Consider the following 18,487-nt stretch of genomic DNA (forward strand, 5'->3'; position numbering starts at 1 on the left):
TTTTGATTAATAGAATATGGAAATTTATGCTTCCATTTGTATATGAGAATCATTTTCTGTGATTGATGTATAGATTGCTTCTTGTGTGTGGTTAACTAAGTTGAAATCAATGTCTTTGAAGTTGTTAAGGGATTATATTTCTGGGTGTTTCAATTCCAATTGTTTTTGGTTAGAGTACATATAATCCAACAGAAATTGAAATTAATTTTTTTGGTTACACCATCTGTCATCAGAGTAGGAAGATGGTTTGGAGAATAAGAGTAAGAGGATGCCTTTTTTAGATGTGTAGATATATGTAGAGTCTGTTATTCCCTTACAATTTCCTTGGCTTAAAAGGAGATCGAGAAGGGTAACCTCAAACCACTTCAGCGTAGTAACTAGCCCTACTGAGCATGAGAGAGATCTCCCAAAGTATCTTATCAATGAAATGAATTTAAAGCAAATAAGTTTCAGGATAGATTTAAATAATTGTTTGTGTGTTGGTGAAAATTTAGATTTTAGGGTTTGCTGGACTAGGGTTTGGAGCCACAAATAGGTCTAGGATGTAGGAGTGCAGGAGAAAATATGAAAAGGAGTTAGATATCAGAATACCATGGTGTATTTAGAATATTTTTAGTGTAGTATAGAAGAGAAAGTGTAGAAGAAACTAATGAGCATAAGTAAACATGATTTCATTAGCTTAGGAAGACATAAACATAACTATGAAAATCAGATAAACTAAGCTTGAGAAACAAGAATTCTGTATATTTCACTGTAAGGCATCCATAGAAAGAAGATATATCATGTATATAAATATGTTTTAACCATTAGAAAACAAATAAAATGAATAACAAACACCATGAACTCACTGGGCTAGAGTTCCTTAAAAATAGCTGCAATTGTCTCTGTATTAGCTGAAAAGATGATTACATGAAAGCCTCCTCCACAAAAGTCCAACCCTTCTATCTGAAAGAGAAATGATACATATAGAATCTCTTAGACCACTTTACCACCTTCAGGAGTCTAATTCCTAGGTGGTGGAACTGACTCTAATATTCTCTCAACCAACTGGTGAGAGTGAGAAGGTGAAACTCAAACACTTCTTGGAGAGTTTGTTTAGGACTTTGCTTCCTTAATGAGGCCTATTAAACATCAAAAAAACCTATCATGTACATTTATTTATGCCTACATCACCTAACCTCGAAACAAGTGTCATTACATAAATATTTTTGACTTTGACTAAGTCAAACTGAAAACTAGAAATTTTACATAGTGAAATGTACAATTAAAAACACAGGAAATTGCAGAAGCATAGCGCCGACGTTGAGCTCACTTTCGAGTGCCATCCCGAGGTCCAAATTAAGATCTAAGAGAAGGGTCAACTATATTTTCAAGTATAGTTTCCAACACACTTTGAATTTTTGAAAATTACCTGTGGGAAGGCCTTCAAATATCCATTCTCCCAAGGTCACTCCAGGAGCGCAACACTTGTCAAAAAGGGGTCCAGAAAGCTAGTTTTTGGCCACTTTTTTCCACTTTTCTCAAAATCTGAGCCTCTTATGGAAAATCAGAGCAAATTGGTTTTAGAGGATGGAAATATATTTCTAAAAATGTAGAGTATTTCTGAAATGGATGCCTGAGGAAAAAGTGCAGCGCACGCTCCTGGAACTGCTAAATTTTTGAATTAGGCCTCAAAATTTGCAAAAAACCAAAAATTCTTAGAATTTGCTCAAAGTTGGCCAAGAGTAGTAAAATGATGCATGTTAAGCCCTCATAGATGATTCAGAAAGAATCTCCAAAGTTCCTTCATCTTTTTGGTCCTTTTGGGTTCTTTGAGCTTGTTCTCCAACTGCTTGACCTTGATGTTACAGATCATGTTTTGGGCCTGGTAATGGTGCACCATGTGCCTTAGTAGCTGGTTGTCTCTATTTTATTTCTCTAGAAGGTTATCCAAGTGATTTACCCTATTGAGCTAGTACTCCTTGTTTTAATTGACCTCTAGAGAAATTCTGTCCTCTAGGTCTAGCTCCGCATTCAGCAAAATGTGTTCCTCTTCTTCTTGCAATGCCTTCTTTAGCTCTTTTATTCTTGGAATTCTTCTCTTACCCTTCCCTTGTGTTTCTTCAGGCTCACTTATCTCTATGACTACTTTTCCCTTGCTGACCTGCTGCAATAATTTAGTTTTCTCTTTCTCCATGATTAATTGCTTCGCTTTCCGCTGAATATTTTCCCGTTCTAGGAATGAAATGATGTACTTTGCTCTTTCCATGTTAGCTGTGAGTTCCTTGATATTATAGTCTTTATCTCTGATCATCTGCTACATGCTTGAAGTTTCATTCTCTGCCTATAATTCAACCAACTCAAATTCATGCTCAACCATGTCCTTATCCCCTGCCGTCGATCCCTGTTTTGCTGATGTAGAAGGCTTGGCCCCTTTTGCACCATGAAAAGAAAACACAAGCCTCTTTCCTCTCTTATACATCCTAGTAACCTCAGGTCTATGTGCCTTGGGAACCTCCTCTGATCTTTTTGATAACCCTTCTTCCATAGTTTGTGTTGATGTGTCTCGGTGACGGTTTGGTGAAGTAATCTCATTTAATTTTTGAAACCTTAGATGATAAGAAAGGGGAAAAACTAGAGTGGAATGAGTGAAAAATGAAATGATCGGTAGGTGGAGTAAAAAAATGGCAAGGGAAATTCTAGGAGGTGGATATGGACTATGAATAACTGATGAAGATGAAAGGAAGTGAAATGAGGGAGCAATGTATTTGTGAAAGGGAAAAACAAAGTTTTTAGGAAAAGTGCCCAAAACCTATAGGAATGAACTAGGGCTTCACTTTTAGTGAAGTAATTTAATGTTTTGAAGTTGGTTCAGTGGTTCATGTAGCATATTAAACATGTGTAGAGGTGTAGGATGAGATTTTACATGTTTAAAATCAAGAAAGCAAAGTGACCATCATCAACCCATTCATCATTTCATGAGAAATTCACTAGAAACCCTAATTGAAGAAATCTTTGGGTTGAATTCATCTTGCAAAATAAAAAGGTGAGTAAGGTGATGTACTTACTTTTAGATGAGCTTAAGATTGAAGAAAAAAGATGAGAAAGCTTAAAAATTCAATTTTGGTGAGTTTTGGTCATATTTAGTGCAGTGTCATCTTCCTGAGCATAGCGCCCAAGCGCAACGCAGTGTTCCTAAGTGCAGTGCTGACCTCCCAAAGGCAACGTAGTGTCTCTGAGCATAACAACATCTTCCAAACCACTTTTGGAGGCCTTAAAATGCTCCAAATCGATAACTTGATAGCTCATTCAAATGCTCTTGAAGTCTGCTATAGGATGGACTCCTCAAGCATGTAATTTGGACACTCCATCAGGGAGAAAATTTGATTTTTCCAAGGTCACTCCAAAAACCCAGGGTGTCTCTGACAAAATCACAACGTCAACTTGAAGAGCACTTTTGGATGCCCTACACTAATCCAAATCATGATATGAAGGTACCATTGGCAAGCTTAAGATTTTTGTTAAAAAATAAATTACTTAAGCACTACCAATACCTGCGCCAAACACTTGAAAAATTGTCTTGAAGTCAAGCTTTCTAGAAGTGCAACAACTCTCCCGTAGCAAGTGTAGTTTGGGCATTTATTTTGAATAATAACATTGGTGCATAAAATTAAGGAGGTTTTTGTTTCTTGGATTATAATGGACAAAAACCTCTTTCAATTTTGTAAAATCCTTCTCCATTTGGTCATAAACATATTTTGAAGCAAACATGGCCCTATGAGAAATGATGAGGCAAGGTAGTGTACTGCAACATTTTCATATTTGAAATAAAACATTACCTTTATCTTTATTTTTCTTTCCCTAAGCTGCTAACTTCCTTTTCCCACTGAATTACCATGATAGACATGTTTTTGTTTTGACCTATGGTATCATGATGACACATGGAGTGAAACCCTAGACCATGACCTAAAATGAAGAGTTTGACCATTTTATGACCCAAGACACTTAAATGAAGATATGATACCTTGAAGAAGACAATGACCATGATAATTGATAAGAACCATGAGTAAGTGAAGGGAGCAGTAGTGACCTTGACACAACAAATAGTGACCAAATTTTTATTTGAAGACTCGCTGAAATGACAAAAAATTGACTTGACACTCTAACTCTTGGAAATAATACTGGGGGGGGGGGTTGAATCAGTATTAGCAAGTCAATTATTTTTCATTTAATAATCAGATTTGTATACGCTACTTCAGTTAGTGAAAACTGCGTATATACGCAACTGTAGTTAAGGAAACTAGCATATAACCTACAGGCTTATAATTTAATCTATTCTTCAGATGTTGATTATTAATCTGTGCATTAGAACCATATAAACAGTTACCATGTATAGTAAAATAGAGTAGACAGTCACACACAAGAACACAAGAAATAAGGTGGAAACCCAATGTCGGTGAAAACCACCTGATGCAATTTGTCTCTATCTTATTTTAATAAGAAACTTCTTTTTACAATGTTTCTGTATTGGTGTAGTCTTATACTAGTCGCAGGCTTCTACTTGTAGAAGGCTACAACCTTCTCTCGTTCTCCAACTTCTCCTAGAAGGGAGCTACAACCCACTTATTTCTTGTACTAGCTGATGTACTAGTACGTAGGTGCTAACCTACAGAAGGCTACAACCTTCTCTTTTCTTCTAGGGACCACATTTCATAAATTTTCAGACTGGATCCATCAATAACATCAATCAAACATCAAATATATCTGCATCAAACAATCTCCTTTGCACCCACCAAAAACTGAATCAAACAATCACTTCTTTGAATGTTGTAAGCAGAATATAGTAACGGTCACTAGAAACCAATCCTGAACCCAGAACACTGCAACAATAAATAGAAGTAGCTAAAACATATTTTATGAGACGTACGCTACTTCAATATGTAGAACCTGCATGCATACGTTGTTATATTAAGGAAAACCTGCATATAAACTGTTTTGAATTACCTAACCAGCGTGTGTACGCACCTCTACTATGCTGAACCTGTGTACATATCTATAAAAGATAATTTTCCCTTTTCAACTATTCAGACATCAGTTATACCCAAATAATAAGATTTGTAGACCAAGTCATGCGCCAAATATAATAGATCAAAATCACACAAAGATACTTCTCTTCAAGCCTTAAGATCTTGACCCATCAATAGAACTTATCCTTCTCCTAGCGCTCAAGTTCCTCCTTGATTTAGATCTAGCTATGCGCCATAACCCAATGACCAGTATATTAGATCTTGCTCTTCATAAGATATTCAATCCTTGAGTGCCTTTGCCTAATTATCTCCTTCTGCTTTTATAGTCTTAGGCCTTACTCAATACCATGGTCCAAAAACCATTTAGAACTAATACCTAGGTCGAAATACTTGGGTTCAACACTTTGGACGAGATACCGTGGTCCAAAACCGTAGGTTCGAATACCAAGGACCAAAAACCAAGTTTTCAAAACTGTATGCGCTTTTATGTGCATGAAAGTACGTGTATATGCATATGCGCCTTTTGGTTTGTGAATCTGCATGTATACGTGGCTTGGTCAATGGGAACCTGCGTATACCTCCTTTTCCTTTATTCTGAGAGCCTGTGAACCTAAACTGCCATCTGAGTGATTTGGTGGGTGTGTTGCCATCAAGGACAATATCTATACCATAGTGCCAAGCCTGTGTCATAATGCCAACAATCTCCCCCTTTGGACTTGATGACAACCCCCAATCACTCTCCCCCTTTGTCATCAAGGGAAAAGGGTTATGCTCCCCCTGAGAACATCCTAAAATCTCTGCTCTGCTATGCTGTCCATGCTCCCCTTTACCATAGGCAGGGTCTGCAAAAAGATGTTCTACAAGAAGGAACATGACTCTATCCATCATAGATGACTTTCCTAGCACCAAAGACTCATACATACATTCATCTCCCAACCAAGTGGGGATATACCAAAATTAACTCATCCACCCAACCAAGTGGGGATACACCAAAAGCTTATACATGATAAAATAAGAACATTACATCATCCATCCCAGGCATAGTGGGGAAACATGATAGGTCGATACATGACCTTGATAATAAAAGAAATACATGACATAGAGACCAAATATCTAAGACAAGACTATGATAGTCATCAGAAATTGTCATCTGCAGCATCTATCAATCACCATCTGAACCATCACCCATGATCTCCCTCTGCACCTGTTCCACCTGAGTCAAAAACAACTATGAAGTTGTACCAAGATCTTCTTAAGATAATGCCAACAATGCACGATTAGAAGTATATGCTCCCCCTGAACCTGTGCCAGATGGTCTCTGTCAGACCGAGATCAGACTCTTTTCATCCTGAGTCTAACCTACTGTTTTTTCTTCAAACCAACATATACATGTCTGTATCCACAGAAACCGGTGTATGTATGAGGATCCTCTTCATGAAACTCGCGTACAACCGCTGTTCTCTGAATAGATAAGTGTCAATAGCAATATGATGCATCATCTACTCCCAGCTTCTGTCTGAGGTATTCAAATGTCTCTCTAGGCAGTGGGTTGGTGAATATATCAGCAACCTGTTCCTTGGAGGGAACATACTCCACTTTGACTTTTTGTTCAAGTAATTGTTCCTGAAGAAAATGATATTTGATAGGTATGTTCTTGGTCTTGGAATGCATGACAAGATTCTTTGAAATGTTGATTGCACTTGTATTATCACATAGAATGGAGATGGGTGGAGTATAAGTGATTTGGATGTCTTGCAATGTTTGCATCATCCAAAGGAGTTGTGTGCAACAAGATGCAACAACCACATATTCTGATTCAGCTGTAGATAATGAAATTGAACTTTGTTTATTGCTGAACCAAGACACTAATCTGGAACCATAAAGAATGCACCACCACTAGTGCTTTTTCTGTCATCCACGCTTCATGCCCAATCTGCATCTGTATGTGCATGAAGTGTGAGATCTATATCTATAGGTTACCATAAGCCATAATTTTGAGTTCCTTGAAGATATTTGAAAATTCTTTGAACTGCCTGAAGGTGTGCTTCCTTTGGATTTGCCTGAAATCTTCCAACAATTCCTACTGCATGCATGATGTATGATCGGGTACCTATTAGATAGAAAATACTTCTAATCATGGATCTATAGGTCGGTTGATCGATGTACTACTGCTGATTCATCATTTGTGCTGAGGCTGCATCCTGTTACCATAGGGGTACATATTGGTTTCGAATCCTCCATGCCATATTTATTCAAGATCTGCTTGAGGTACTTGGTTTGTGATAGAAAGATACTATCTTTGTTTTGTTGGACTTGCAAACCAAGAAAGTATGTGAGCTTACCAAGTAGGGACATTTCAAATTCTTTCTACATCACCAAGGCAAAGTTTTGACTCATGTCTTCTTCATTGCTACCAAAGATGATATCATCAACATACACAACAAGTATTAGCAATTTATCATTGTCAATTTTTATATATAGATTGCTATCTACTGATCCTTTTGAAAAACCTTGTTGATGGAGGTATTTGTCCAGACGATAATACCAAGCCCTTGGAGCCTGTTTAAGACCATAGAGAGCCTTTTTGAGTCTGCATACAAGTTTTGGATCATTTCCAAGGATAAATCCATCTGGTTGCTCAATATACACTTCTTCTTCTAAGTCTCCATTTAGAAAGGCAGATTTCACATCCATTTGATATACTTTGAACTTCTGAAAGCTAGAAAGAGTAAGGAACATTCTTATGGCTTCAAGTCTGGCAACTGGTGCAAAAGTTTCTTCAAAGTCTATACCTTCTTGTTGAGCATACCCTTTACAAACAAGTCTAGCCTTGTTTCTAATAACATCTCCATTTTCATTTAACATGTTTTTAAATATCTATTTTGTCCCTATGAAATTCTTATCATTTGGTCTAGGAACCAACCCCCAAGTGTTATTCTTTTCAATCTGCTCAAGTTCTTCATTCATGGCCTTGACCCAACATTCATATTTGCATGCTTCATTAACATTTCGTGGTTCAACGGAGGAGAGAAATGCTAGATAGCTTGAAGCTTCTGTGATAGTTCTTCTTGTTTGTACACCTGCCTCTTCTTGCCCCAAAATTTGAGTCTTTGGATGGTTCTTCTGGACATACCTGGATGGAGTCTTTTCTTCTACCCTTATCTATTCTTCTGGTGCCTCATAGGTTTCTTCTTCATCATTAGTCTGATTTGATGTCAAAGGATAGTCCTCATCATCTTCAATATCTTCAGTTTTTATCTGTTTTGGATTGTTACCTGCTTCATCAATCACCACATCAATACTTTCAAAAATTTTATCAAGCCTTTTATTGTAAAACTTATATCCTTTACTTTGGGAAGAGTAACCAAGGAGAATTCCTTCATCTGCTCTAGGTTCAAACTTGCCAAGCTTTTCATCAGTCCTTTTGATGTAACATTTGCTTCCAAAAACATTGAAGTATGTTACAGTGGGGGTCTTACCATACCAAAGTTCATGAGGAGTTTGAGTTTTGTTTACCTAGACATTTGTTTTGTTGAGAATAGTAACGACAACAAATGCAACTTCACCCCAGAAGGTTGCAGGAGTTACAGACTCATCAAGCATAACACGAGCCATTTTTTGAACCATTTTGTTCATCCTTTCTACCACTCCATTTTGCTGAGGAGTCCTTCCAGTGGAAAATTCCCTTCTTATTCCATGTTCTTCAAAAAAGTCGAAAAATTCATCCGAGGTAAATTCCCCTCCTCAATCAGACTTGAGACATTTGATTTTGCGATCTGATTCATTTTCAACCAAGGCTTTGAAAGCTTTGAACTTTTCGAAACCTTTGTCTTTATGCTTACAAAGTCCTATCGAACACATCTTGGAAAAATCGTCAACGGACAATATAAAATATTCTTCTCATCGAGGTGACTTTTTCCTTGATGGACCACATAAATCAGTATGGACAAGTTCAAGTGGCCTACTAGCTGATCCTTCCTTATCAAGGAATTGTGTTCTGGTTTGCATACCAAACTGACATGATTTTCATATTGTATTGTCTGGAATTCTGATATCAGGAAGATCGCGAACAACCTGATACTTGCATGCTTTCCTTATCCGAGGGAAGCTCATATGCCCCAATCTTCTATGACACAGCCAATGTTCATCATTTTTTCTTAGATAGCATTGTTGTTGTCCTTCCTTGTGTATGTATAAATTATTTGGAGTTATTATGCCTTTGATCACTATTTCTCCTGTATCAAGCTCACGAATAATACATCCATTTGATCAAAATACTACCTCATTTCCTTGATCACACATTTGATTAACACTCAATAGATTATGCTTTAAGCCATCAACATACATAACATTTCTATCTTTGACCTTTTCTTTTAAAAGAACAGAGCCTTTACCTTTTATGAGTGCAGGGGTGTCATTTCCAAATGAGACCTTCCTTTCCTTTTCTGAGGCACTATATGACTGAAGTTTTTCTTTATCACCTGTCATATGTTTCCAACATCCACTGTCGATGTACCACTGATTTTCCTGTCCTTCTGCATATAAGGCTATACCACATCTTTCTGTTTGTAGTTCTTTCTTTCTCCATGTTTTGGGACCCAATGAAGCTTGCTCCTTCTGAGATGGTTGCTGAAACTTACTCCTGCATTCAGAATCTTCATGACTGAAGTTGTTACAAATAGAGAATTCTAGTTCATTTTCAGGAGCAGAGAAATTATTGAAGGTCCTCTTGATTATCCCAGTCATACTCTGATTTTGTGTTTCCCTAGTCGTGATGGTCTTGTAGGCAACACATTGAGTAGCTTTGTGTCCAAATTTATGACATGCGAAACATTGGCCATTAAAGAAATTCCCGCGATTATCAAATCTACTGACCATGTGATTGTAGTTTCCATTGACATTCATTCTTGAAGCAAATTTGGAATGACTTACCTATGGTTGGTTGTAGCTTCTATTCATCCTTGAATTAGATTGACCCCGATTTACCTGATGATCCTCTTTATGCCTTTGCTAACAATTTTCAACTTGCTCACTTCTCCTTCATGCTTCAAGATAACTTTTGGAGGTGGATGGCTTCTGCACTTGAGATGCTTCTTCCGTATATCCAAGACCTGTTTTTATTAGAGGAGAACGCTGCACTTTGATAATCTCATCTAAAGTTCCAGATCCTTTAGCAAATATGAGATTAAGAGCTTTTGTTTTCTCAATATCTTTTCTAAGTCCCACAATTTCACATTCTAACCTTTCATTGTATTTTTCCCTTTCAGCAAGTTGGAATGTCAGAGTATCTATAATCATACTCTTTTCTTCTAAGAAGATTTTAAGTTTAGAAATTTATTCATAGATATCATCTTCATTTATAGCATCCAAGTAATCAACATCTTCAAAAGCCATCAAAAGTCTATAATCATTACCACGTTCATCTTCATCACTATTTGAAATTCCATCCTTGTCTTCATGTGTATAATATCTCTTCTTACTTACGTTATGTTTTCTATTCCATTTAACTGGTTCCTTACCTTTATCAAGCTTATCTTTATGAGGAAATTTGGTTGCATAATGACCGATTGTTCCACAGGAAAAGCATTTGAAAGGTAACTTACCTCTAAATCTTCCAGAGCCCCGTTGAAGGTTCCTGACAAAATTTGATTCTTCCTCTCCTTGTGACATATGTTCTGACTCATTATATTCTCCTTTTCTTGAAGCTTTGAATGTGGCTTCTCTCATGTCTGATAGACCCCCTTTTCTCATTTCGAAAGCAATTAGGATTCCGTGCAGCTGTGACATAGTAATACTTTGAAGATTATGCTTTTTCTTCTATGGCAGAAACTTCTGATTCAAACTTAGAAGACAAGGATCTTAGACCTTTTCAACTATAGTGACTTCTTTTATTTCTTCACCCAGATTTTTCATGCGATTAACAATATCATCTATATGTAGGAAATAATTAGCTATACTTTCATCATTGTGCATTTTGATAGTTTCATATTGAATTATGAGAGATTGTAGTTTTGCACGTTTTACCTGATCATCTCCTTCACAGCTTAGAATGATCTTGTCCCATATTTCTTTGGCAGTTTTGAGTTGCATAATGTTGATGAATTCTGATTGTGATAGACTCCCCAATAGAGTATTGATAGCCTTTGCATTTGTTTCATACTGCTTTTTACCTGCCGTATCTATAGGAGTTGCTGCTGGAAATGTGTATCCTCCTTCCATGATATTGCAAACCTCTATTCCAAGAGATTGAAGATAGGCTATGATTCTTACCTTCCAATAAATGAATTTTCTCCCATCAAAAATTGGTGGCTGGATGGATGCATCTTTTTCATAGTTGCTCATGATGATAGATCTTCCTCCAAGCGATCAAGCTTCTTTTGAAGAACCTGGCTCTGATACCAATTGTTGGAAATAATACTGAGCGGGGGGGTGAATCAGTATTAGCAAATCAATTATTTTTCATTTCACAATCAGATTTGTATACACTACTTCAGTTAGTGAAAACTGTGTATATATGCAACTGTAGTTATGGATACTAGCGCATAACCTGCAGGCTTATAATTTAATTTATTCTTTAGATGTTGATCATTAATCTGTGCATCAGAACCATATAAATAGTAACCAGGTACAGTAAAATAGAGCAGACAGTCACACACAAGAACACAAGATATAAGGTGGAAACCCAATGTGGGTGAAAACCACCTGCTGCAATTCGTCTCTATCTTCTTTCGATAAGATACTTCTTTTTACAATGTTTCTGTATTGGTGCAGTCTTATACCAGTACGCAGGCTTCTACCTGCAGAAGGCTACAACCTTCTCTCGTTCTCCAGCTTCTCCTAGAAGGGAGCTACAACCCCCTTAGCTCTTGTACTAGCTGATGTACTAGTATGTAGGTGCTGACCTGCAGAAGGCTACAACCTTCTTTTTTCTTCCAGGGACCACGTTTCATAAATTTTCAGACCGGATCCATCAATAAAATCAATCAAACATCAAATATATCTGCATCAAACAATCCCTTTACACCCACCAAAAACTGAATCAAACAATCACTTCTCTGAATGTTGTAATCAGAATACAGTAATAGTAACCAGAAACCAATCCTGAACCCAGAACACTGCAGCAGTAAACAAAAGTAGCTAAAACATATTTTATGAGGCATACACTACTTAAATATGTAGAACCTGTGTGCATACGCTGTTATATTAAGGAAAACCTGCGTATACGTTGTTTTGAATTACCTAACTAGTGCGTGTACGCACTTCTACTATGTTGAACCTGCGTTCATATCTATAAAAAATAATTTTCCCTTTTCAACTATTCAGACATCAGTTATACCCAAATCATCAGATTTATAGATCAAGTTGTGCACCAAATATAACAGATCAAGATCACACAAAGATACTTCTCTTTAAGCCTTAAGATCTTGACCCATCAATAGAACTTATCCTTCTCCTAGCGCTCAGGTTCCTCCTTGATTTAGATCCAGCTATGCACCATAACCCAATGACCAATATATTAGATCTCGCTCTTTATAAGATATTCAATCCTTGAGTGCCTTTGCCTAATGATCTCCTTCCCCTTTTATATTGTTAGGCCTTACTCAATACCATGGTCCAAAAACCATTTAGAACTAATACCTAGGTCCAAATACATGGGTTCAACACTTCAGACGAGATACCATGGTCCAAAACCATAGGTCCGAATACCAAGGACTAAAAACCAAGTTTTCAAAACTGTACGCACTTTTATGTGCATGAAAGTGCGTGTATACGCATATGCGCCTTTTGGTTTGTGAATCCACGTGTATACGCGGCTTGGTCAACGGGAACTTGTGTATACCTCCTTTTCCTTTATTCTGAGAGCCTGTGAGCCTGAACTGTCAACTAAGTGACTTGCCGATTGTGTTTCCATCAAGGACAATACCTTTACCATAGTGCCAAGCCCGTGTCATAATGCAAACACTAATAACACCTTGTAAGAGCATATTTGATCACTGGTGACAAGATGGACTGGTTGACACTAACATAATCTACAATGGAAAGTACTTTGACTTACAAACATGCTAGAAAATCAAAGAGTGATACCAAGAGGAGATGCGTTTGATGAAGAGACAAACCACAAATATGTAGATCAACATGCAGAACATGAAGAATAATAATTAGAGCACATGAATTTTGAAGAGAGAATTATCAAGGCTATAGATGGAAAAAATGATGGGATCAAAATGGAAGTTTCATATTATGTAAGTAGTCTTATATAGACGAGTTAATAGATTGGATTAACAACATGGGGGAATTTTTTGAATGGAAGCCTATGACAGAGGAAAATAAGGTATAATTCACATGCACCAAGTTGAAGGGTAACTCAATGATTTGTTTGGATCGTTTTCAGAAAGAAAGAACAAAAAAGGGAAAATACAAAATTAGGACATGTAATAAGATGGAGAAGAATTTGAAAGAGACATTTATTCCTCTAGACTATGCACAAACCTTTTTCATAGATTTCATAACTTAGAATAAAATTTTTCTATTGTGGAACATCTTATAAAAGAATTTTATGAATTTTCCATTCATGTGGATCACCAAGAAACTGATGAGAAAATGGCTGCAAGGTATATGACTCTATCTAAAATTTTCTATCCGAAATGAATTGAGCATGCATAAGGTTAACAACATGGAAGATTCATATTAGTTAGCCTTAAAGGCCGTGGAAAAGAAAAACTAAAAATACTTTCAAAGGAATAGAGGAACAAGGAGGGGTACATCATCTCAATTTTGTTGTGGTTCAAACTCTATTAGAGGAGAATCATCCAAAGGAGAAGATAAATCAGAAGATAATCAACAAAATAAACCAAATCAACGAATAGGGAGAGGATTTCAGACAGGGTAGAGGTTATCATGGTGGCATATGTTTGGGAAACCAACAAAGACCATTTGTTTCTTTTAGGTGTGGTGAAGAGGATCATAGAATATTTGAATTCCCAAATTATAACATGCAAGAGAAGAAAATGGAGAGAACCCTAGATTAACCTTGGCCCAAGCTAAGAATGAAGAAGAAGGAAATGAATCTCATGTTCAACCAGATGTGGAGGTTCGATAATGACAAGAGAAATGGTAATTCCAGAAAAGGAGCAAAGATATAGTAGAAACGATGAATATTCTTGGCTTCAGATGAATATATTTCGAACTATCTTCACATTGAGGGGAAATGCATGTCAAGTTATTGTTGATAGCAGTGATTGTGAGAATATGATTTCTATAGAGATGGTAGGTAAGTTTAACCTACATTGTGATAAACATCCCTATCCTTTTCGAATTGCTTGGTTTGAAAATGGGAATGAAGTCATGATTGAAAAAATGTGTTTGGTCAAGTTTTACTTATAGGCAAGACTTACAAAGATGAAATATATTGTGATTTCATCCCCATGGATGCATACCATATGTTGTTGGGGAGGCCATATTAATATGGCGTAAAATTCATGCATGATGGCAAGAAAAATACATATACATTTTGGAAGGATGGATCTAAATCCATCTTATTGCCCCTTAAGGATGAAGGGAAACCTGAGAATAGGTTGTTTGAAAGACAAATTGTTAAGGAAATGAAGGTAACATGATTCTTCTAAGAATTGATGGTACATAAAGGAGAAGGAGAAGACATACCAATACCTACTGAAGTAGCGAAGGTACTAGAATAATTTGTTGATGTTATACCAAATGGGTTACGTGATGGTCTTCCACCAAAGGAAGATATTCAACATCACATTAATCTAATTCTAGGAGTGCCTCTACTTAATCAGGAAACATATTGGATGAACCCTACAAAACATGCAAAGCTCAACAAACAAGTGAAAGGTATTATAAAGAAATGTATGATGAGAGAAATCATGAGCCCCTGGGTTGTACCAACATTGTTGACTCCAAAGAAGGATGGTACAAAGTATTTGTTACAAAGAGACATTTATATCTTGATATCCATTTGTTAGAGGTGAAAAGGTTGTGAAATATACCTCTACTGGTTGTTCAAAACATGATGGATTTCTTAAGTTTTTTGATGAGAATGAGAGAAATCATGCCATTTCTACGAGACCTATGTGAATTGGTGTAGCTACACCCAGTAAATACGTGGGTTATCAACAAAAATACACTCCCAAATTTTCCTATCAAACATAAGCCTATAGTGAAACACCTTCTCAAGTGTTTCGATCAACTGACCTAAATAATACTATAATCTTTGTTAGTGGCTTGGATATGATTATTTGAGAGGAAGATCTAACGAAAACACTTGGGTAGTTTGGGGAACTTATATATAAAAAATTACCTCTTAATAAGGGATGTGGATTTGTGCATTTTGGTAATAGGGCATGTATTGAGGAAGCTTTAAAAAGGGTACATGTTATTGTGATTGGTCAACAAACTATGAAACTTTTCTGGGGTTGAAGGCCTGCAACCAAGAAGTAGTGGGCGATAGGGCGGGGTTAGGTTCAAGAAGATACAAATCAATGGAATACAACTTACTATGGTTATGGAAAAGGTTATGAAGCTTATGGTTATGCTGCACCTCAAGATTCATTGGCATATGATTATGGGACATAACCTACGATTGTGAATCATCAACAACATACCAAGGTTCAATATTTTTCAACAAATGGAATGACAAATACCATTCATGTTTTGGATCATATGGAAGAGGAAATATTTTATCCTTTATCTCCTCATTGTGTTTAAAAGTTGAATGGAACATATATTTCTCTCCACAAGCCTTGGTTTGTTGGGAGAAACTTTTGTTTGAATTCCTCTGAAATGCCAACTTAGACTATAGATTTATATCATTAGATATTTAGAATGATGGCTCCATGTGTCCCAAATTGTAGGAGATACATTCTTTTCAACAAGAGGATACTGATGCATGTAATTAGCATTTGGCACTTTTATGGGGCCAATATTCCTTCATATAATGCCTCAATTTGGCTTTTAGGTTTTTTTCAATATTTTTGTTTTTTCGAGATTTTTCAAAAATTATAATCAACGATTATATTTTTATTTTATGTATATAATTAGCAGAATGAGCTAACAAATAGTGTCTCTCAAGTTAGCTTTTTATTTTTTGGAAACAACTACCCAAAAAGGGTGATTTTTGTATTGTAGATAAAAAGTGTTTATTTTTCATTGTAAAGGGGGATGGAGAAAGGAGAAATTAGAGGATGAATATGGCCAAGGGAAAATGGAGGGCCATCAACGTGCAACCGATCCAAGGAGAAAGTAAGATTACTAAAATCTACATAGAAATTTTGATTAATATAATTTGGAATTTTATGCTTCCATTTGTATATGAGAATTATTTTTTGTGCTTGATGTATGGACTATTTCCTTTGTGTGGTTAACTAAAGTGAAATCAATGTCTTCTATTTCATTAAGGGAGTATATGCTTGGGAATTTTGATTCCAATAACTATCGGTTATAGTACGTTTAATCAAATCAAAATTGAAGTCGATTTTTTTGGTTATATCATTCTCCCCATGAGGTAATTCCTCCAAAACCTCATAGCTAGCATCATTTTTGCACATTCTAAGTCATGTTTAACATAAACCTTCTCATCTTTCTTCAAATTCCTAGATTCATAGACTATTAATCCCCTTATTTGCATTAACATAGCCTCCAAGCCTTGCTTCAAAGCATTTGTCTAGACTATGAATTCCTTATCCATAATAGGCACTCGAATTATTAATGCACTAGTTAGTAATCTCTTTAGCTCAATGAATTCAATGTTGAATTGATCCATACACTCGTACTTAATAATTTTCATTGAAATGTAGTGATAGGTTTCAAAATCTTTGAGAACCCTTCCAAAAATATTTGATAATAACATGGTAGCACCATGAATATTCATACCTCATAAGCATTTTTCGGAACTAGCCAATCCATTATGTACTTCACCTTTTTTGGGTCCACTAAAATCCCTTCTCTTTAAATGATGTGGTAAAGATAATGAATCTTCTTCTGAAAGAAAAAACACTTTTATAGTTTTCTGTATAACTAGTTTTCCCTTGAGCATGTTAACACAATTCGTAAGTGCTACTCATGTTCCCTTTCATTCTTGTAATATATGAGAATGATGCCCATAAATACTTACATAATGTGGTCTAGATATTTTTAGAATATAGTATTCATGAGGCTCATGAATACTACTAATGGATTGGTCAAACAAAACAATACCACTTTAAACTCATAGTGCCCAAACTAAGTTCAAAAGTTAGTCTTAGGAATGCCACCCTCCTTAATCCTTAATTGGTGATATCTTGATCAAAGATCAATTTTCAAGAAAACCACTACTCGCTTCGTTTGATCAAATAAATCATCCATCTAAGCTATCAGGTACCTATTCTTCACTATGGATCAATTCAAATCCCTGTAATGTATGCACAATCTCAAGGAACCATCCTTCTTCTTGGAAAACAATCATTGGTGTACACCATGGTGAAATACTAGGTATAATAAATCCCAAGTCTAATAGTTCTTTCAACTACATCTATCACTCACAAAAGTTTTGGAATCATATTCTAATATGGTGCCTTGGATATTGGCTCTACACTAGTTTTATTGGTGATTGTGAAATTAAAATGCAAAAGACAAAAAAAATGAGGCTTAGGTAGCTCTGAAAAGAGTTGGAACATGATCAAAAGATATTAGTTCTAGCCCCTGTCTCTCATTAGAATTTCATATAATGATTTGTTACCACTATTCTAGGTACAACCCTATTTTCATACGATGATGGCCTAGAACTTTATCCCCTGGAGAAGGTCTGAGGGGCCTTCCCCACAAATATTGGTTGGCATGGAAAGATAACCGTTGTTCCTCATTTTAAATCTATATGTTATTCTATGTATTGTGTGTTTTCAACTGCTTCAACAAACGAGGATGGTTTCCACATTCGTACCATTCCTTAATTTTAGAATTCAATCTAGACATGAAATGATATGCTTGGTGCTAATTAGTGTCCATGTACAAGACATATTTTTCCAATTCCATGAACCTTATCTCATACTCTTTCTAGTGTTCAATTTCCTCGAACAAAAGCATGGAAATATCCTACTTGTCGTTCCTTGTAGTAAGTTTGTAGGTACTTTCTCCTAAATTCTTCGTCAAAAAATTCCAAAGAAAAATATCAAGAGTGAGTTGCAATTGTCTTTCTATGCTGCCCCACAATTATGGCATCCGTTTAAACATCCAAAATTAAAAATCATTTCATTAACAAAAAACAACATGATAGAATATTACTCCATAAATAGAACTCCAACTTTCAACATATAAGTAAACGATATTAATGACGATCAATATATATGTCATGGTTGAATATGAATATTAGCTCAAATAAAAACAATAAATATACATAATGAGTTATATAATGTTTTCAATAGTTGTTTTGAATCTAAAACCATCATAGCATTTCTTAATTTGCTTGCTATCGTGAATAGAAATGT

At 36.0% G+C, this 18,487-nt stretch overlaps 1 pseudogene; it reads left to right on the plus strand.

Annotated features, from left to right (window-relative positions):
- LOC149223921 (polyadenylate-binding protein RBP47B'-like) overlaps nucleotides 1-15,821 on the plus strand; it is a 110,529-nt pseudogene extending 94,708 nt beyond the window's left edge.
- The last annotated feature ends 2,666 nt before the right edge of the window (nucleotides 15,822-18,487 follow it).

The sequence above is a fragment of the Pinus tabuliformis genome, chromosome Q, assembly GCF_031772625.1.
Source record: "Pinus tabuliformis cultivar Carrire ecotype Pingquan chromosome Q, CPIR1, whole genome shotgun sequence".
In the NCBI taxonomy this organism is placed as follows: Eukaryota; Viridiplantae; Streptophyta; class Pinopsida; order Pinales; family Pinaceae; genus Pinus; species Pinus tabuliformis.